This window comes from Mauremys reevesii, linkage group 12 (genome assembly GCF_016161935.1).
Source record: "Mauremys reevesii isolate NIE-2019 linkage group 12, ASM1616193v1, whole genome shotgun sequence".
Classification (NCBI taxonomy): Eukaryota; Metazoa; Chordata; order Testudines; family Geoemydidae; genus Mauremys; species Mauremys reevesii.
Window position 1 is genome coordinate 50,642,628 of NC_052634.1, and position 21,766 is coordinate 50,664,393.

General features: G+C 53.2%; 2 non-coding genes across 2 annotated transcripts; both read right to left on the reverse strand.

Moving 5' to 3' along the window:
- Positions 1–13,073: 13,073 nt before the first annotated feature.
- On the reverse strand, positions 13,074–13,147 carry TRNAT-UGU. The gene has a single exon. It is a non-coding gene; the product is annotated as a tRNA-Thr (tRNA).
- A 1,833-nt stretch (positions 13,148–14,980) lies between these two features.
- On the reverse strand, positions 14,981–15,062 carry TRNAS-GCU. Its single transcript has one exon. It is a non-coding gene; the product is annotated as a tRNA-Ser (tRNA).
- Positions 15,063–21,766: the final 6,704 nt, after the last annotated feature.

The window sequence follows — 21,766 nt, forward strand, 5'->3', positions numbered from 1 at the left end:
AGGCCCCGCCTGGGCGGACTCACTGCGGAAAGTGCATGGTGTGGAAGGGCATGCTGAATGCTCTGAGGTCAGACCCAGGAAGGTGTAAGCTTCTTGCCCTGGAGACAGTCTGCTCAGAGAGGAGGCTCCCCCAGAGTCCTGACTGGCTTTGAAGGAGTGGTTCCAGAGCATCCCAGCATCCCCTTCCACCCCATGCACTTCCCAGAAGTCCGCAAAGGCACTAACACTCCCTCCTCTGGCCTTTGTCAAGAAGGCTAACAGCATTTTGGGCTGTATAAGTAGGGGCATTGCCAGCAGATCGAGGGACATGATCATTCTCCTCTATTCAACATTGTTGAGGCCTCATCTAGAGTACTACGTGCAGGTTTGGGCCCCACATTGCAAGAAGGATGTGGAAAAATTGGAAAATCCAGTGGAGGGCAACAAAAATGATTAGGGGGTTGGAGCACATGACTTCTGAGGAGAGGCTGAGGGAACTGGGATGGTTTAGTCTGCAGAAGAGAAGAATGAGGGAGGATTTGATAGCTGCTTTCAACTACCTGATAGGGGGTTACAAAGAGGATGGATCTAGACTGTTCTCAGTGGTAGCAGAGGTCAGAACAAGGAGTAATGGTCTGAAGTTGCAGTGGGGGAGGTTTAGGTTGGATATTAAGAAAAACTTTTTCACTAGGAGGGTGGTGAAACACTGGAATGGGTTACCTAGGGAGATGGTGGAATCTCCTTCCTTAGAGGTTTTTAAGGCCCGGCTTGACAAAGCCCTGGCTGGGATGATTTAGTTGAGTTTGATTCTGCTTTGAGCATGAGGTTGGACTAGATGACCTCCTGAGGCCCCTTCCAACCCTGATATTCTATTATACTCTAAACTGACCACCAAATTTAAGTTGCGTGTTTTTCCCGTCAGGTGAGGACTCTGGGGCAGGGCTGGAGATAAGGAACTTGGGGTGCAGACAGGCTGCCCCAGGGCTAGGGCCAAAGAGGACTCCCCTCCACCCTCCCTGGCAGCAGCAAGCTCCAGGGGAGGGACCCCTCCTCTCCCCCGCAGTTCACTGCACATGCTCCTAGGTCCCTCTCAGGTCCAGAAAGCCCACTCGCCTCCCCTATGGTGGGTACCGAGGGGGGAGGTTGCCATCACGTGTGGCCTCCCCTGCTGCCACTGGGGATGGGGCTGCCCCTTGCCCAGCATGGTGCAGGAGAGGGGACTGCAGGGTGGTAGCTGGGGAGGGGCACAGTATCACAAAATTCACCTAAGCCCCAGCTGCACAGGTCTAGGAAGCTCCCCTCCCCAGTGGTGTAGCCAGGTTCTAACGTCAGGGGGAGCAAACACGTAAAAAAAGATGCCAGCCAACATATCCAATTACTAATCAGGTAGTTCTATAACAGGCTGCCCTGGACCCCATCACCCCCTGACGCACCAGGTAGGGTAGGCACCACCATGTTGTGCAACAAACACTTGACAAAATTACTGGACTTAGTGACGGACAATGCGGGCAGGTGGGTATTATGTCATTCAATCATTCAACCCATAAAATTGCACACATTTTGCCTTAGTGAAATTAAATATCCAGAGAATTACTGGGCCTGTGAGATTACCAGGGCTTGCTCACCTGTGGCTCCCGCTCCCCGTGCTGTGGAGGCACAGCCAGGCAGGTCTGCAGCTGCAGGTAGGCACCCTGCCTCAGGTGCAGCTCCCGTGGGCCCTGATAGCCACTAGACTGGGAGCCTCCCGGACAATGGAATGGGCTGGACTGGGGGGCGGAAGGCAAAGGGGGAGATTGTAGGGAGCTTTGGAGGAGGGGAGGCAGTGGAGGAGGGGAGTGGTCTGGCACAAAGGGGAGGGCTCTCTGGAGAGGAGTGACAGGGGCACAGGGGTCATTGGGAGTCTCTCGAGGGGGCAGAGGGTTGTGTGGGTCTCTGTGGGGCAGGGGGCTGTGATGGGCAGAGCCAGCTGCAACCTGGGTCTGCTCTGCGGGGGGTGTTGCTATAGTCCCCTCAGGAAGCTCCCCCCATCCTGTGTATTTTATACCAGCCCCGGGGTGCCCATTGCTGCTCCTTTCCCCGCCCACGGCTCCATCTGTCTGTCCCCACAACCTCCCAGCTGTGTCCGTCTGTCTGTCCTCACTACCCCCCTGGCTGTGTCCTTGTGTCTGTCTGTCCCACAACCCCCCGGCTGTGTCTGGCTGGCTGTCCCCACCCCCGACTGTGTCTGTCTGTCCCCACCCCCAGCTGTGTCTGTCTGTCCCCACCAACGCCCCAGCTGTGTCTTTGTGTCTGTCTGTCCCCACCCCCAGCTGTGTCTGTCTGTCCCCACCAACGCCCCCAGCTGTGTCGTTGTGTCTGACTGTCCCCCCAGCTGTGTCTGTCTGTCCCCACCAACACCCCAGCTGTGTCTTTGTGTCTGTCTGTCCCCACCCCCAGCTGTGTCTGTCTGTCCCCACCAACGCCCCCAGCTGTGTCTTTGTGTCTGTCTGTCCCCACCCCCAGCTGTGTCTGTCTGTCCCCACCAACGCCCCCAGCTGTGTCTTTGTGTCTGTCTGTCCCCACCCCCAGCTGTGTCTGTCTGTCCCCACCAATGCCCCCAGCTGTGTCTTTGTGTCTGTCTGTCCCCACCCCCAGCTGTGTCTGTCTGTCCCACCAACGCCCCCAGCTGTGTCTTTATGTCTGTCTGTCCCCACCCCCAGCTGTGTCTGTCTGTCCCCACCAACGCCCCAGCTGGGTCTTTGTGTCTGACTGTCTGTCCCCACCCCCCCAGCTGTGTCTGTCTGTCCCCACCAACGCCCCCCCAGCTGTGTCTTTGTGGCTGTCTGTCCCCAGCTGTGTCTGTCTGTCCCCACCCACCAAACCCCGGCTGTTTCTCTGGCTCAGGCTGCCCCCAGAGCTCACCGGCTGAGTCTGTCCGATAGGGACAGACCCTGCTGCTGCTCGGCTCAGGGCTCAGACGCTCCCGGTGGCTCGCTCCCCCTCCCTGCTGTGGAGGCGTGGCCAGGCAGCTCCGGCACCGCCCCCGGCAGCTCCCATTGGCTGGGGTTCCCGGCCAATGGGCTGTGAGCCCTGTCGCTGCTGGAACCTCTGCCGGGAGCTGCTGCTGCAGTGAGAGCGCCCGGCATGGCAGCGCGGGGACCCCTGAAAGCACAGGGCCTGGGGCCCAAACATTGCTGGAGCTGGGCCCACCTTTAGGATTATTGGTGGGGCCTGGGCCCCACGGGACCATAGAACTCGCCGCCCATGGTTGCCAGTTATATTGTACCATCTGCTGCTGTCATGGGTGCTCCTGGCTTGCCTTGGTAATGTTGGTGCCATTAGGCATATCCCTAGATAACTTAGGAGGGTAGAAAAACACAGTGTTAATGAAGCTTTTCTGTACCAGGCCTGAAATGGACCAAAGTTATTTTATGCTGGTCTAAGAGTCCCTTTATGTTAAACTCTAGTTGAATTCCTAAGTCAGCATTTAGAATGGAATGTGTAACTGCTCCTTATCAGTGTAAGACACCAGAAGATAGGGCCCCTTTTACTATCTCCTGTTTAGTTTAGAAAGAGGGGAGGAGGGACAAGGTAATAAATTCAGAAGTAAACCAAGGTAACAGCCTTGAAAAGTTACAAGATGAATTGTTTGCTGTCAAGAATGATTTAATCTGTTTGATGTAATTGTTAACTATACAAAGTGCCTATTATATGGGAGGGGACTAGAAGGGAGAAGGGGGGTGAGTGGGCAATGGGGGGTAATGAGAATGCCTTGTTGAAATCATGTATAAGAAGGGACACACAGCTTGTATCTCTGTGTCCAGGATTTGAGGTTGTAAATACCTCCCTGGCACCTTACTTGAGCTCAAATAAACTTTTTCTGCATTCTCCACCCTGGTGTGATAATTAGTGCGACGCACACCGGGCAACGAACCACTGTTTGCTGCCTCAGGCCTTTTTTGGGCCGGCAACAGTCTTGGCGTCCCTGGGTGGGCTCGAGGCAAAATTATGCCTTGCCCGGACTCCTCCAATGGCCGGTGGACGACAGTCACAGCCGATGCCCAGCGCGCACCGGTGCTTTTACCGGGGGCCTCGGCAGGGACGTGTCAGACCGACCTTGGAAGGCACAACGGTGCAACGCACTCAGATAGTGGAGAAGCAGCTGCGGGCGACGGTGAGGAACCGGTCCTGTGGAAAAGGTAGGAACAGTTCAGTGCTGTTAACCTTTTGTTTGCCTGTTAAGACCTGGGGACGCCCAGTGTCTTCCCATAGGTATGGGGCAGGGATGGAGTACAGGCAGGGCACGGTGTATGCCCCCAGAATGCATTCTAGCAAATTGGAAAGTGTTTGGTTTGGATCCAATGATTAAGGGTAAATTAAAAAGGTTCTGTACAGTAGACTGGCCTCAATATCAACTAGAGAGCCAGGAAAGGTGGCCACCAGAAGGATCACTTAATTACAACATGATCCTTCAATTACTTTTGTTTTGTTAGCGAATGGGTAGCTTTTGAAACTGTTTGTATAGAGAGCTCTTGTAAAAATCCCCCATCATATGCCCCAGAGCTGCATTGGGAGGAGGATTGTCCGTGGGAATAATGGTCTTGGTGTGTGTGTGTGTGTGTGTGTATACCAGTGTGAGTGTCTGTTACTGGAAGACGCCCAGATTAACCTGTGAAGCAAATGCTAATGATCAGGACTAGTCTAACGCAAGCCCAGTAATTAGTGGATCTTTAGGAGATCCGACCCACGGTGGGCTGACTCAGCCTGGCATCGTCCGGCGAGGAAGCTGCCTGGGTCTAGGAATGTGTGAACCCATCTTCCCTCCCCACCCCTGTAGGGAGAGATTCTTAGTTTATGAGCCGCTAGCGCGGACAGGGCCCCCCTCTTTGTGTGTGTAAGTGGAAAATGGGGGAAGGGACAGTCTAAACATTCTACCTCACCCCCTAAGGGTACCCCAGCATAGTACATGTACGTACATTATGGTCCTGAAACCTGCAGGTATTTAGAGAATTGGAATCTTTACACGCGTGAAAATCCATCTAAACAATGTCCATTAGAAGGTATCTTCAATCTAGATAAGATCATATATCTCAGAGGAGCTTTTAATTACCAAAGGAAAAGCCTCTGACACAGTGTGAGCAATTTGTCTAGGAATGGGTTAATTTGAAACTCAGCTAAGCCCAGAGATAAGGAGAGCTGCTCTGTGTATTAGGTCAGACTATGTTAAGTACAAAGAAAAACTGCTTTTATCCCCAGCTGGCTGTGGGAAAATATAGACAGAGGTAAATTAAAGGTAATATAAGTTACAGAACTGAGATTGCATTTGCAAAGCTTAACTGTTCAGTGAGATTTAACAGTCTTTGCAATCCCAGAGTTGGTATGGCTTGGTGACCTGAATCTCTGAAAGAGACACTGCAGGAGATTCCAGGGTGTAAAAGAACAGCTCTCCCAAGAGTGGAAGCATGTTGGAAATATTGGATAAGCTGTATACAGAATAATCTCCCGTCCACCTATTCCCCTTCTCTGAATGTTATATACAGACATGGTCAGTCTGGATATGTGTGAGTATTAAAGTGGCTTAAGGCTTGGGGAAGCTTTGGGGTTTGGTTATATGGTGTGTTTTGTCCTCCCCCAACGTCCTGCAATAGATAAATTGGTAACAGATTTGTTACAGTTTGGTGAGTAATTGAGAATGGGGGAGCCCTATAGAATTTACACCATTTATCTGTTTTACCTTTGTTATGTTGTGTTTCTTTTGTTTGGTACTATTGGTGTTATATGTTGAGGATTGCATGATTAAAGATGAGCCTACTCTCAGCTGCAGTAAGTCTGAGAACTGGAAAGGAGTTCTACCCCCAGTTACAGCAGGACTGGGCAATAGAGTAGTTGGAGAAAAAGAACAAATATGTACTTGATAACTAGAATTGAGCAATTAAGAGCATAGATCATGACCCAGACAGCAACTCAAACCTGCGCTCAGGGCAAGTTGCAGGTTTTGAGACAGGATATCCAGTTAGAAAAGGAAGCCCTGGCTAAGCAAGTACCAGTCCTTCAGGGACTTGCCAAAATTTAACTATTTGTGCTCAGCATACACCGTAATAGCAGTGTGTTTGCTACAAAGGGAAATTAAATGATTAAACACCAGTGGGCCATGTGTTTTGCCCAGGTGGCAAGCCTCACAAGGGAGGACTCGGGTAGTCTTGTGAGTTCAAATGTTTTAGGAAAAGGACCAGAAGGGTGGGGCTAATTGAGAAACCAACCCCCTTAGTTAAAACTGGCAGTGGAGCAAATTGGTGTCTAGGGAAAGAATGGTTCAGCTAGAAAGAAGGATCAGGCCCAGGCAGGCAAGCAACAGACGGAGAGATTGGAAAACGGGTTGGAAACTTTTGAGGGTCTAGTAGAAGAAAGGAGTACATAGGTATAAACATGGGGATTTCAAATACCCAGGAGGATACTTGTAATAGTGATTTAAGTTGAGAAAAGTGGTTGTTGGAGAAAACAAGTGAGTGATTTTAAGGCAGTGTGAAAAGTTAACTCCATAGTTGCTGGAGGGAACAGCAGTTGAACTTTGTAAAAATGCTAAAGAGAAAAATTCTTGGTGTCTTTGAAATGTTTGTAAATAAATTCAGGCAAAGAAATTATTAGATTGCAATCATTTGGTTATGACCCATTTAGTTGAATTATCTAAAAAATGTATATAGTGCTATGTAATTGAAATCTTATTAGGTTCTAAAGGCACTATAAGTGGTGATGTTTTCTTTCAGTATTTAAAAGCAGGAGTTAAAAGTAAAGAGCAAGTCAACTTGCATCAATACAGATGCTTCCTATCTAACTGATAAAGTAGAAGTCACTGAGACCTAAGCTGCCTATGAAATATATATATATATGAAAATATGGGGTAATTCCCCTGTTTTGCCTGAGATCAACTAAGGTACTTGTATATTTTCAGTGATGATTGATTGCCCAGAAAGGGTAGACTTCTGTTTTTGTCTTTCAGATAATCAGAGAAAACTGATGCTAGCTGAACAGCATTCAACATACCATGCCTTTGATGGCACAGTAAAAATTATGTTTTGTGTTTTATGTTCTGTCTTGTGGCCAAAAATTATTTGGTTTATGGGATAGTCTGGATTGGAATACAGATACTTGTTTTGTTCAACTTGGAATACAAAGTGCTTGGATAAATTGGGAAAAAATGTGATATACTAAAGTCTAATACATCTCCTTAAGTAAGAGAAAGAGAAACTTTATTGGCCAAATCTTTTAATTGAAAATTGTTAGTAAAACTTGCATACTAATAGTTTTTGGAAGCAAGGATATGGAAAGTTAACCCACTCCCATATTGTATTTGGATCCTTCTGGCTATCTCAGATTTCTAGCCAGAGGGCTGGGGATGGTGGGAAACTATTGGACTAGAGGCTCTATGAAATAAACTCGTTAAAGTGGGTGTGCTTGTCCTAACTTGTTGTCCCAAAGCTCTGGAAAAAGTTATTTTAGTAAAAGGATAGATGTGACAAACTTTAAATAATAAGACTAATGTACTGTATAAAGGCAATGTATATGTGTTCATTGTTAGAAAAAGATGTATAAGTGAAGGCTAAGTTTCCTTTGTAGGTTAAAAGAAGCCAGACAGGACAAAGGAAGAAGAACGAGTTAACTGAGGAAAAATAGCTAACATGCTGAGTTTAAAGATAGGGCATTAGCCCCATTTCAGGACACTGCTCTCAGCTAAGACTTAGCTAACAACCAAGACAAGGGGGGCTTAATTAAATGTGCCCACACAGCTGTAGAGTCTGCAAATCGTTGACAGGCACTCATGAAATGTGTTAGGTTTCTTTTTCACAGGTAAAGACAAACTACATAAAGACCCTAGGAGGCCTGCCACTCTTGGAACCAGGAAACTGGATTGATGTAAAGCTCCACCAGCGAAAGACTGCTTTGGCTCTATGCTGGAAAGACCCTTATTAAGTCCTGGTGACCACCAACAGCGTTGTGCAGTGTCAGAATCCAGAATTTCCTGACCAAAAAGGACATTAAGGACTGACCCTGGTGTAGAAACCAAGAATTATACACTGGCAGGAAGAAATTTGTGGGACCCCTGTTTGAGACTGTGGTATTGATTAGATTTTGGGGTTTATTCTACAGGCTGCACCCTGTGTTTTGGATAAATCCTCCAGCATGTATTGCTCACAAGGGGCTGCCATTAGATTAGTACAACAGAGAGCCTAAGTTGTTTCCTCTGCAAGAAGAGGGAATTGACCAGATCTCTGTGGACTCAGGCCAATAATATAGCAACCATTTGAAATATTCTTAAAAGCTGGGAACATGATAAGAAATTGGGCCACCTAGAAAAAGGCCACTAGCCTTATTTTTAAAGCTCAGCTATCCCGAATACAAGCTGGAGTTGGTGGGTTACATGTCATTTCCACCCTTAGTTCTATGACCCAGAAGTTGCTGACAGAGATGGTATTGAGAATCACTGAGACTGGGAAGGTATTGCAGTGGGATCTGGTATATTTAGATGGATCTTGAGCACCAGACTTGGCCCACTGCCCTTACAGACTATCAGGAACCATCTGATCTGTGGTCAGGGGGATGACATACTTGGACACTTTCTGGATGGAAGTATGGACATTCACAATGCTCCTTCCAGGCATGTGGACCGGTTAGGGTGGGTGTGGGCTTCCACATACCGAATCCTACCGGGTCCATAGGGAGGATGAATGTGGAACTGAATACCCCAGCTCCCTAGAGTTTAATTGTTGTTTTTGTCTTCAAAGTATGAGAAAACTCAGCCAAATGTTTGTTGAGTATTCTCAAAGGGGGGGATTGTTGGTGCCATTAGGCATATCCCTAGATAACTTAGGAGGGTAGAAAAACACAGTGTTAATGAAGCTTTTCTGTACCAGGCCTGAAATGGACCAAAGTTATTTTATGCTGGTCTAAGAGTCCCTTTATGTTAAACTCCAGTTGAATTCCTAAGTCAGCATTTAGAATGGAATGTGTAACTGCTCCTTATCAGTGTAAGACACCAGAAGATAGGGCCCCTTTTACTATCTCCTGTTTAGTTTAGAAAGAGGGGAGGAGGGACAAGGTAATAAATTCAGAAGTAAACCAAGGTAACAGCCTTGAAAAGTTACAAGATGAATTGTTTGCTGTCAAGAATGATTTAATCTGTTTGATGTAATTGTTAACTATACAAAGTGCCTATTATATGGGAGGACTAGAAGGGAGAAGGGGGTGAGTGGGCAATGGGGGTAATGAGAATGCCTTGTTGAAATCATGTATAAGAAGGACACACAGCTTGTATCTCTGTGTCCAGGATTTGAGGTTGTAAATACCTCCCTGGCACCTTACTTGAGCTCAAATAAACTTTTTCTGCATTCTCCACCCTGGTGTGATAATTAGTGCGACGCACACCGGGCAACGAACCACTGTTTGCTGCCTCAGGCCTTTTTTGGGCCGGCAACAGTAAGGTTGGCTGGGGGCGCGTGGACAAAAATGGGAATGAGTCCCCAGGTCATTCCCTTCTTTACGTTTTGTCTAAAGGGAGAGTCAGTCCTGCAGTCCTGTCTAGACTATCAGGCAAGCCTACAAGAGAACCAGAGAAGCAAATGGCCGCTCCGGGTCAGAGCCCCAGAAACCCTGCAGAAATGCTGAGCTACATGCCATTCTAGGGGGTGCCCCTGCAACAACGCCACCCAGTCCTTCCATTCTTCCCCACCTCTCCTGGGCTACTGTGGCAGTTACCCCCCTATTTGAGCAATGAAGTAATAAAGAATGCATGAGTTTGAAACAACACTGACTTTATTGCCTCTGCAAGTAGAGATCAAAGGGGGAGGGGAAGTCAGCCTTCAGCTGCTGTGATATTCCAGGCAAGACTGAATCTCCATTAGACAAAGCTTAAAGAAGAGAATGACCTGGGAGTCATTCCCATTTTTGCCCAGGCGCCCCCCCCCACCGAGGCCAGCCAGGAGCACTCACAGGACGACGATGACAAATACCAGTCTTACTGTACCGTCTGCCGTCGGGAAGGGAAGGGGATGCTGCTGTGTAGCGCTGCAGCACCGCGTCTGACAGCAGCATCCAGTAGACATACGGTGACATTGAAAAAAGGCGAGAAATTATTTTTTTCCCTTTGCTTTCACGGGGCAGGGAGGGTCAGGGGGATGACATATACCATGAACCACCCGCAACAATGTTTTTGACCCTTCAGGCTTTGGGAACTCAGCCAAGAATTCAAATGGTTTTCGGAGAGTGCAGGAACTGTGGGATAGCTACAGTTGTCAGTCGCCCCTCCCTCCGTGAGCATCCATTTCATTCTTTGGCTTTCTGGTACACTTGTCTCAGCTCCTTAAGTTTCAGCACTGTATTGAGTCCCTGCTGTGGCCTCTGTCCATCATAGCCTTGGAGATTTTTTCAAATGTTTAGGCATTTTGTCTATTGGAACAGAGTTTTGATAGAAGAGATTCATCTCCCCATACAGAGATCAGCTTCAGTATCTCCCATACGGTCCAGGCTGGAGCTCTTTTTTGATTCTGTGCTGATCGGCGCTCCACGCTGGGCAAACAGGAAATTAAATTCAAAAGTTCATGGGGCTTTTCCTGTCAACCTGGCCAGTGCATCCGAGTTCAGATTGCTTTCCAGAGCGGTCACAATGGTGCACTGTGGGATGGCGCCTGGAGGCCAATACCATTGAATTGCGGCCACACTAAACCTAATCCGACATGGCAATACCGATTTCAGCGCTACTCCCCTCGTCGGTGAGGAGTACAGATACCGGTATTAAGAGCCCTTTATATCGATATAAAGGGCTTCGTTGTGTGGACGGGTGCAGGGTTAATGCGATTTAACACTGCTAAATTCAATATAAACTCGTAGTGTTGACCAGGCCAGAGAGATCAGCAGGTTTCCCCTATTGTTTCCCACTCTTGTTTTCTTGACTAGTTTCTCCTCTGCACCAGCTTGCCATTTTGCTTTATGAGCCTGGCTCTCTCAGTTGGCAAAGTATCAGACTTTTAATCTGAGGGTCCAGGGTTCAAGTCCCTGGTCAGGTGATAAACTATTCACTAAGATCTTAAACTGTCTTTCTCACATCCTCTTTGATGTTACTTTTTCTCTGCAGGATTTTCCCTTTCCTCAGAAGGGCCTTTTTGTGTGTGGGTTTGAAGGGGCAACTTCCTGACAGCCCCTCTGTCTTGCAGCCTGGAGGAATAAAGGCCTCTGGGCATAGAGCATGTTCCTTCCCTGCACAGACACACACAGACAAAGCAACAGAATGTCCCTAAGGAATTAGCATCACCTGCTGCCTTCCCCTGTCCTTCTGGATCCCCAAATGAGGATGCTCTTCAGCCTAAACCCATGTCCCCTCTTTTCCCAGTGCCCCTCAGTCCCAACCCTCAGTCCCTCCTATGCTCAGTGCTCCTCACTCCCAACCAGAGCCTGCTCCTCTTCACCCTTCTCCTCTGTCCCAACCCACAGCCCTCTCCTATTCCCAGAGCCCCTCAATCCCAACCCACAGCTCCCTCCTTCCCTCCAGCAGCAGGTGCTTCAGACCCCCTCAGGAAGATTTTCTTGCAAGGTTTCATGTATGAGTCTGCATGTGGATTTTACAGTATGTTGGAAATAGGTCGGGTTGCTTGCTGAAATGATCACTTTTGGCTGGTGTTGGATCCCAGTCTCCATGTTATAGGGGCAGGAGAAATAAAGGGTTGTTATCCTTGTTGTGTGAATCGAGGGGAACACAACTGTGCTTGGCAGACCCCGACTGAGGGACTCACCCTCAATTCAATAGCACTTGCTAGGCAGGGGACAGGGGTTCCAAAGCCAAGGGGGCTGGGGTCTAGGTCCCAATACTAAAATTTAGGTGTTAGACCAACTTTAGGACAGGGTGGCTGTGGAGGAATGAGTGAGTCCCTAGACAACATAGTGAGTACGGGGCCTTCTTATTTTCCCCCTTTTCCACCCAGGCTGGCAGGTGAACTGTACAGAGGCATCTCTGGGCTTGCACTGACTAAGGACAACAGCTGTGAGTGGGGTGCAGAGAAGGGATGGCTCATGTTAAAGGACTTTTGGTTGCTGGACTTACGAACCGTAGGGAGAAGGACACTGTCCAGCTTATCTGGGGGGTGGGTCTTTCCCTCATGGTTTATGTTTATGTGTTGGGGCTGCTGACATGACTTCTACTAACCCTGGGCTTACATTGCAGTGTAGACATACCCTGAGAGGGCATCTATACTGTGATAAAATCCCGCTGGCCTGGATGGTCTGATTTGGGCTCCTGGGGCTCAGGTTGTGGAGCTAAAAACTACAGCGTAGACATCTGGGCTCAGACTGGAGCCCAGGCTCGGAGACCCTCACCCCTCGTGGGGTCTCGGAGGCTGGGCTGAAGCCCAAGTGTCTACGCTGTTATTTTATAACCCTGCAGCACAAGCCCCACAAGCCTGAAACAACTGACCCAGGGTTTGAGAATAGTGGCTTGGGTGTGTTAATGGCAGTGTAGACATAATGCTAGGCTGTGTCCACACTGCAATGAAACACCCAGCGTTGTCCCGTGCCAGTGCAGGCTCCCAGGCTAGGGCTGTGGGGTGGTAAATTTGCAGTGTAGACATCTCGGCTCAGTCTCAATACCGGGCCTGGGAGCCCTCAAGGTTGGGAGGGAGTTTAGCAAGCAAACAAGGTAAAATGGCAGGGGAGTATTACCCTGGACTCGATGGCATTTCTCCATTGTTCTGTCTGCTTTGGGGCAGGGACAATAACACGTCTTGCTGCATTCGTTATTTCAAAGGGTGGTTTAGGATTTTCATTCTCACACATGGTGCACAAAGCAGGACTCAACCCTCGGTGTAAACTAAATGAGCTGCCCACAGGTTCTGGCAGCCACAATGAGCCATTCAGCATGAAAGCCCAGACCTGCCCCTGTCCCAGAAGGAAGCAGGATCATCTGTGACAGGCTGGAACACTGACCTATCAGCTCTTAACTCCCAAACTTTCAGTAAGTCTGTTATCAGTGCCTGTGAGTATAATTTAAACAACTATACTGGGCTGGACCAAAGAGCTCTGTGTTTTGTCCTCCCACAGTAGCCAATACCAGGTTGCCCAAAGGTTAGTCAATAAGGCACCACTGGGAATTGAACCCAGGATCTCCTGTTTACAAGACAGGTGCTTTAGCCAGCTAAGCCATGGTGCCTGCCTGTGGCAACAACACACTGTCTGCCCACACCTGACTCCCTGCCAACCCCACTGGGGCCTGACAAGCTTTGCTTGTGTTTGGATTCTGCAAAGCAGAGGAGCAGGTGAGGTTTTCCTTGCAAGCTGTGTGTGTGTGTGTGTGTGTGTGTGTGTGTGTGTGTGTGTGTGTGAGAGAGAGAGAGAGAGAGAGAGAGAGAGAATGAATCTTTGGCCAGGTCTGCACTACAAGGTTACTTCAGCATCATTATATTGCTCAGATGTGTGAAAAACACACAACGCTCCTCGGTCAGCAGCTTGTGGCTGGTGCACACACTGCAATACCACGTCTGGCGACAAAATTGCCCTGTTTTGGTGACAAAATAAAACCACCTCGATGAGATGCCTAGTGCTTTTTGCAGCAAACTTAAAGTGACAAATGTCAGTGTAAATGCTGCTGGTCATTATATCACCATAACTGGCCTCCACCAGTATCCCACCATGCCTGCCGTGAACTCGCCTGCCCTGCATTCCTGCTACAGAGCCATGGGCCCCTCCCCTTTCATAGCTCCAGAAAGTTCTGACAGCTGAGCCACTATCTACACCGGGATTAGCTTGATAGAACTGCATTGCCAGCCTAAGTAATGTAATTACAACAACCTAATTTTGTAGTGTAGACCTGTCCAAAGAATCACACACACACCTTGGGAGCAAAACTTCATCTGCTCCTCTGCTTTATAGAATACAAACACGAACAACACTTCTCAGGGCCCAGTGGGGATTGACAGAGAGTCAGGTGTGGGCCATCTTTATCCCAGGAGAGATGGACTCTAAGGGTACGTCTCCATTGCAGTATAAGCCCAGGTGTGGCACGCTGTGCTCAGAGCAGCACCTGGAAGCCCCATATTCACCACTCTCATATAATGATGACATGGTTTGCTGAAAGTCTGCCTTGTGACGTATCATTTCAAAAGTCTTGATCTGTTGAACATTAATATCGGGTTGGATTGTGTGTGTAGCATTGGTTGGGAAGTTATGAAGTTTTGCTCTGTGTGCGTTACTGAGATATGTTATGAGGTTGGGAAATGCCTCCCCACCAGCCTTTCAGGTGTGACAAGGGAGGAGCCAGACTCGCTGCTGGCCCATTGAAGGGATCCACACTCCCAAGGACTATCCCAGGAACCGTGTACAATGCAGGCTTCTCCGAGATAGCACAGCAACAATGGACACTGCTTGAGTCACATGGTAACAAAGGAGCTTCCTAGCAAGTTGGAAGAAACTATGAAAGAGGGGAAGAGACATCATGACTTGGCCTCTCTCCCCCACAACTCAGCAGCTAGAAACACACCTGGAGGACAAAGACTGAACTGATTCAGAAATCAGAAGAGAATAATAACAATAATACTTGCAAACCAAAGTCCCCAAACAGACTAGTATTAGTTTTTCAGCAGAAAATTTTCAGTTTGGGCAATTTTGTTTTCTCAGTCAGACCTTGCCAAGGGAAGCAGGGAGAAAATGTTTGAGTTGCCTCCTTCAGAACAGCTTGGCCTAGACACTAGCTCTGGTTCACTGCTCTGGCCTTGCTTGGGTTGAGGGTATTTTAATAATTTGGGCAGGTCCCAGGGTGTTTGGGGGAGAAGATGAGGATGTTCCCTTTGGAGAAAAAAACTAAGAAATACAGCACTAGAGAATTTCTTTTTTAAAGAAATCTGGGATTTAGACATTTTATTTAAAGCAAGGGAGTTCCGAGTTTCTGAGAAGGTTTTTGTTTGCAAGAAGCAAGATTGTTTGAGCTGTCATTGTACCAAAGCGGGAGATGGTTGTCTACAAAGGAGGGGTGAAAACTAAATGCAGCCGATGAAGATGGGATTCGAACCCATGCATGCAGAGCACAATGGACTAGCAGTCCATCACCTTAACCACTCGGCCACCTCATCTGAGCTGTTAAAAAGGGACAGGAGGAGAAATCTAAGGCCAGCAGAGCTAGGGACAATAAGGAGTTTTTAAATACTACGCAGAAGCAGGGGCTGAATGAGCTCCCCCCTCACATCTAGTGAGGAGCTGGGGGAAAGACTTCAGGAACAGACCGTGTTTGCACAGACACACCTACTCTGCCTAGGTATGCAGCATGATGGGGCCGCTTTCCCAAAATGACCAGTTTCGGCTGGTGGTGGGTTACAAATCACTTCAGGATTGAATGGAATGAAATGTTATTATCCTTCCTGCATGAGTGAAGGGCAACAGAACATACCTAGTCCGTCCTGATGGAGGGGTGGGTGAGGAATAGCTTTTATTGGACTTCATACAAGTGATTGAGAACATCACCCTAAACCAGTGGTCCCCAAACATTTCACACTGTGCCCTCTTAGCCATGGCTGTGGCCCCTTGGAAGCTGCAGTCAAGACCCGACGCTGGGAGTGGGGCTGTTGCTTGCTGGGGAGAGGGGTGCAGACAGGGGTAAGGGGGTCGAGGCCGAGCTGGCAGCCAGAGGCCCAGGCTGAGGGTGGGGTTGGGGAAGAGCTGGGGCAGAGTGGGGCTGAGTGCTGCTCCCTCCATGGGGGCTGGCTCAGGCCCTGAGGTGCCCCCATGAATGTTCCTCTGTGTCCCCCTAGGAGTCATGCCCCACATTTTGGGAACCACTGAACCCTACTCGCTAAGCAGGGGTTAGTGATGCCAAAGCCCAGGGAAAGGGAGAACAAGTGCAGGGCCCCCAGCACTGGAGCCATGTGAAGGGGCTGCAGGAGAGGGGCAATGGCTGGTGGCCCAGGGAGTTAAGGGCAAAGGGGGCACAGGAGGGGGCAGGAGTTAGGGGTGAAGGAGGTGCAAGGGTTGGGAGTGCAGGAGCTAGCGGTAAAGGGGGAGTGGGGATCGTCCAGGGGCAATGGGGAAGTGCCAAAGTACAAGCTTTGCCCAGGGCACCATTTTCCCTAATGCTGGTCTGAGCAAACAATTGGAAATGACCCTTCAGTGAGACCAGAACCATCGTGTAGAAAAGCCCCTTTGTTAAGTGGTGGTGGCTGAGGGCTTAGGGAGATGGGTTAGAAAGCAACAGGCGTCTTTCTGTGGAGGTTTGATTCTTGCCTGCTAGGCCAGGCTGGTGTGTGGTGTCTCCATGGCTGTACTTTCAGTGTCTGATCTGCCACAGGGAGCCAAGTCTAGACATATTCGGAGGCTCTATGCCAGGGTTTCTCAAATTTCCTTTCACTGCAACCCCCTTCTGCCAAAAAAAAAATTACTCCATGGCCCTGGAAAGAGGAACCAAGCCCCTCCACACGGGGTAGAGGCAGGGGAAACAAAGCCTGAGCCCTCCCCCAGTTAGGGGAGGGCAAAACCAGAGCTTGAGGGATTCAGCCCTGGGTGGTGGGGCTCAGACATTTGGCTTCAGCCCCAGGCCCCAACAAGTCTAATGCCAGCCCTGGTGACCCCATTAACACAGGGTCACGTCCCACTTTGGGGGCCTGACACTCAGTTTGAGAACCACTGCTTTATGCTGATGGGAGAGAGTTTTCCTGTGGGTGCAGTTAATCCACTTTGCAAGAGGTGGCAGCTATGTCAGTGGGAGAAGCTATATCGGTGGGTGTGCAAGCTGTGGTGTTTACCACATTTAAGAAGTTTAATCAAACCCCATTTTTAAAACCACCTGTGGTCTTGGAATGGCAAAGGAGCTCGATGAATCAGGGTTTGTCCTTCAAAGTCCTGAAAATCACGATTCCCTACTCAGGTCATTGTGGGGGTATAGCTCAGTGGTAGACTTGACTGCAGCTCAAGTGATCCTCAAGTGGTCAGATTAGATGCTCTAATCGTCTCTTCTGGCCATAAAGTCGACTAATTTCTGAAAAGCTGAATGTAGCATTGGGAGCAGCGTCTGATGTTTTCCTGTCTAGCCGGCTTGCTGCCTAGAACGAACGCTCCTTGAGTGGGGTGATCCACAGGGAGTAGCTCAAACCTCCCAAGTGCCTGTCCAGGGGCAGGACATTAGCCCAGCAAGGGAGGGGTGTGGCAGTGACATCACAAAGGCCTTTTGCAGGACCTCAGACTATTGGTCAAAGGTGGTGGGGAGGTGGTGACCTCACAGAGAGATGCTGACATCAGCCAGGCAGGACAGGGACGAGGGGCCAGGGAAACCTCAGAGACCCCTGTGGCTTTGCTTCAGCAAGTCTCCTTCTCCAGGTCTCTCTTTGAGGACTGAGAGAGTATTCGGGTTCATGGACGTGAGCACCAGGAGGAGCCTCTTTTGAGTTTTCTCCTTCCCTTTTAGTGATTTTACTAGAAAACAGCCGTCCCTGTTTAGAAGGTAAGAGCCTCCTTGAGGTTTGAAACCTGTTCAGTCTGATCCATCTGGTGACAGTTGAATTCTAGGCATGGAAAACACGAGCTTAAGGAGGCAGAATTTTATTGCGCACCTGGGATTTTGTCCCATAGAATCAGTGGGGACATTAAGGTTTGTCCTTTTTGTTTCACCTTTTCCTCCATCCCTCCCTCCCTCCTTTCTCTTTGTCTCTTGCTTCTTTTGTCCTTTCTCCTGTTCCCCTCCCAAAACCAGGAGTAGTCTCGGGGTGTGTTTGGGGCGGGGGCAGAAGAGGGGGATGGGCGGCACTGGGGAGGGGAGCTCAGGGGTGTTTGGGGTGGGGGCAGAAGAGGGGATGGGTGGCACTGGGGAGGGGAGCTCGGGGGTGTTTGGGGACGGGGCAGAGAGGGGAAAGGGAGGTCGGGGGTGTTGGCGGCGGGGGCAGAGAGGGGATGGGTGGCACTGGGGAGGGGAGCTCAGGGGGTGTTTGGGGAAGAAGAGGGGATGGGCGGCACTGGGGAGGAGCTCGGGGGTGTTTGGGGTGGGGGCAGAAGAGGGGATGGGCGGCACTGGGGAGGAGCTTGGGGGTGTTAGGGATGGGGGCAGAGACGGGGATGGGCGGCACTAGGGAGGGGAGCTCAGGGGTGTTTGGGGCGGGGTCAGAGAGGGGATGGGCGGCACTGGGGAGGGGGAGCTCGGGGGTGTTTGAGTGCGGGAGCAGAAGAGGGGATGGGCGGCATCGGGGAGCTCGGGAGGTGTTGGGGCGGGGCAGAGAGGAGATGGGCGGCACTGGAGGAGGGGAGCTCAGGGGGTGTTGGGGCGGGGTCAGAGAGGGGATGGGCGGCACTGGGGAGGGAGCTGGGGTGTTTGGTGGGAAGAAGAGGGGATGGGCGGCACTGGGGAGGGGAGCTCGGGGGTGTTTGGGGGTGGGGGCAGAAGAGGGGATGGGCGGCACTGGGGAGGGGAGCTTGGGGGTGTTAGGGGACGGGGCAGAGACGGGGATGGGTGGCACTGGGGAGGGGGAGCTCAGGGGGTGTTTGGGGCGGGGTCAGAGAGGGGACGGGCAGCACTGGGGAGGGGAGCTCAGGGGTGTTAGGGGACGGGGCAGAGAGGGGATGGGCGGCACTGGGGGAGGGGGAGCTCGGGGGGGGTTGGGGAGGGGGCAGAGAGGGGGATGGGCGGCACTGGGGGAGGGGGAGCTCGGGGTGTTTGAGTGGGGAGCAGAAGAGGGGATGGGCGGCATCGGGGAGCTCGGGGGTGTTGGGGGCAGGGGCAGAGAGGGGATGGGTGGCACTGGGGAGGAGCTCGGGGTTGTTTGGGGTGGGGGCAGAGAGGGGATGGGCGGCACTGGGGAGGGGAGCTCAGGGGTGTTTGAGTGCGGGAGCAGAAGAGGGGATGGGCGGCATCAGGGAGCTCAGGGGGTGTTGGGGGCGGGGCAGAGAGGAGATGGGCGGCACTGGAGGAGGGGAGCTCGGGGGTGTTTGGGGTGGGGCAGAAGAGGGGATGGGTGGCACTGGGGAGGGGAGCTGGGGGTGTTAGGGGCCGGGGGCAGAGGGGGCCGCACTGGGGAGGGGAGCTCAGGGGTGTTGGGGCAGGGTCAGAGAGGGGAGGGCAGCACTGGGGAGGGGAGCTCGGGGATGGGCGGCACTGGGGAGGGGAGCTCGGGGGTGTTTGGGGCAGGGGCAGAGGGGATGGGCGGCGCTGGGGAGGGGACCACGGGGTGGGGTTGGGGCGGGGACAGAGAGGGGATGGGCGGCACTGGGGAGGGGAGCTCAGGGGTGTTTGGGAGCGGGGCAGAGAGGGGATGGGCGGCACTGGGGAGGGGAGCTCGGGGGTTGTTTGGGGGTGGGGCAGAGAGGGGATGGGCGGCACTGGGGAGGGGAGCTCAGGGGTGTTTGAGTGCGGGAGCAGAAGAGGGGATGGGCGGCATCGGGGAGCTCGGGGTGTTGGGGCGGGGCAGAAGAGGGGATGGGTGGCACTGGGGAGGGGAGCTGGGAGGTGTTAGGGGCCGGGGCAGAGGGGGCCGCACTGGGGAGGGGAGCTCAGGGGTGTTGGGGCGGGGTCAGAGAGGGGAGGGGCAGCACTGGGGAGGGGAGCCTCAGGGGATGGGCGGCACTGGGGAGGGGAGCTCGGGGGTGTTTGGGGCAGGGGCAGAGAGGGGATGGGCGGCACTGGGGGAGGGAGCTCAGGGGTGTTTGGGGAAGAAGAGGGGATTGGCGGCTTTGGGGAGTGGGAGCTCAGGGGTTGGGGCGGGGCAGGGAGGGGATGGGCGGCACTTGGGGAGGGGAGCTCTGGGGGTTGGGGCGGGGCAGAGAGGGGATGGGTGGCATTGGGGAGGGGAGCTCGGGGTGTTTGGGGCGGGGCAGAGAGGGGATGGGCGGCACTGGGGAGGGGAGCTCAGGGGTGGTTGGGGCGGGGGCAGAGAGGGGATGGGCGGCATTGGAGGAGGGGAGCTCAGGGGGTGTTAGGGGCGGGGGCAGAGAGGGGATGGGCGGCATTGGGGAGGGGAGCTCAGGGGGTGTTGGGGCGGGGTCAGAGAGGGGATGGGCGGCAGTGGGGAGGGAGCTGGGGGGGTGTTAGGGGCGGGGGCAGAGAGGGGGATGGGCGGCAGTGGGGAGGGGAGCTCAGGGGGTGTTGGGGCGGGGTCAGAGAGGGGATGGGCGGCAGTGGGGAGCTCAGGGGGGTTGGGGCAGAGAGGGGATGGGCGGCAGTGGGGAGGGGAGCTCAGGGGTTGGGGGCAGGGAGGGGAGGGGCGGCACTGGGGAGGGGCAGCTCAGGAGGGGTTGGGGCGGGGCAGAGAGGGGTTGGGCGGCACTGGGAGGGAGCTCAGGGGGTTGGGGCGGGGCAGAGAGGGGATGGGCGGCAGTGGGGAGGAGCTCGGGGTGTTTGGGCTGCTCAGGAGCCGCCTCGCGAACGCTTCAAGGCCACGTGACGCCCTCTCGGAAACTCCGCCTCTCCCGAGACAGCCAATAGGAAGAGGAGGCAGAGCCCTGACCAATGGGAGCGCGAGAAGAAACCTTCCCCCCCCCCCCGGCCAGTTCCAGTGTGAGGTTGGGGGCTGCAGTGACCAGAGCCCCCAGCAGGGTGCATCGGGGGGGGCTGCAGTGACCAGAGCCCCCAGCAGGGTGCATCGGGGGGGGGCTGCACTGACCAGACCCCCCAGCAGGGGGGCTGCCGGCCGGGGGGTTCCCTGCAGTCTGGTGCCATTCACAGGGAGACCCGCAATAGCCTGACCCCCCCACCCCTGTCCGAGCTCCCGCCCTGCCCCCCAGCCCACTGCCTCTTGAGCAGCCCCCCCTGCGGTGTCACCACTACCCCCAGCTGTGTCCCCCCGCAGCTTCCCAGCCCCAGCTCCTCCGGTGGCCCCACACTTCCTCCCTGCAGCCTGCCCCATTCCCCTGAGTCCCAGCTTCACCCCCCGACATCTCTCCAACCCACCTCCCCCCATGGCAGCCTCTGCCCCCCCGTGCCCCGGCCCTGCTCCCCGGGCGGGGGCTTGAGAGGCCCCACCCCGGCCGCTCCACTCCCACAATGGGCAGCTGCTGGCGCTGAGGAAGGGGTCTGGGCCAGGCCAGGTGCTGGGCCGATCCTGGTGAAAGAGAGACGAGCCGGCAAGGCTGAGAGGCCCCTCCCTTGTCTGGGGGGGGGGACAGGGGCTCCCACAATTTGGCCAGTGTCACCCTCCCCCATCCAGAGGAGACGTCTGCTCCCAGCAGGCCGTGCTCCATCTCCACCCCGCAGGGGGGAGCCCCCCGTCCAGCAGTGCCCCCACCCCGCCCCATCAGCAGCCAAGCCGAACCTGCCCTTCTCCCCTGCGAGGGCTGCAGGACTCCTGCCCCGCAGCACCAGCCTCCCCATGTCCCCGGGGTGGGGTCGGGGAAGGGGGGATTCCTTCTTCCCATTGCCCAGATCCCACCCCCACCCCGGGCTGCCCAGACGGGATCCAGGGGCTGCAGCAGTTGGCTGCTTCCCCAGGGCTACCAAGGAGCCGCCAGGAGAAGGGACGAGATTCTCCACGGCGCTGCAGCCGTTCACACTGGGACCCGTCTCACACGGGGGAAACTGAGGCACCAGGGAGGGCGAGATGGGCTGCACCAGCTCAGATTGGGAGTCTGGGGGAGAGCCAGGAATAGAACCCAGGAGTCCTGGCGCCATGGGCAGCGTGGGACTCCTCCACTTGGGGAGGCTGGGCGGGCCCGGACTGTGGCCCTGCCCCAAGGCCTGCTGCCACTCAGCCTCCTCCTGCCAAAGCCCCGCCCACACTCCCCCTTCAGCCCCGCCCACACTCCCCCTTCAGCCCCGCCCACACGCCCCCCTCAGGACCCCTTTGTTCCACTCCCCTGACCCCGCCCA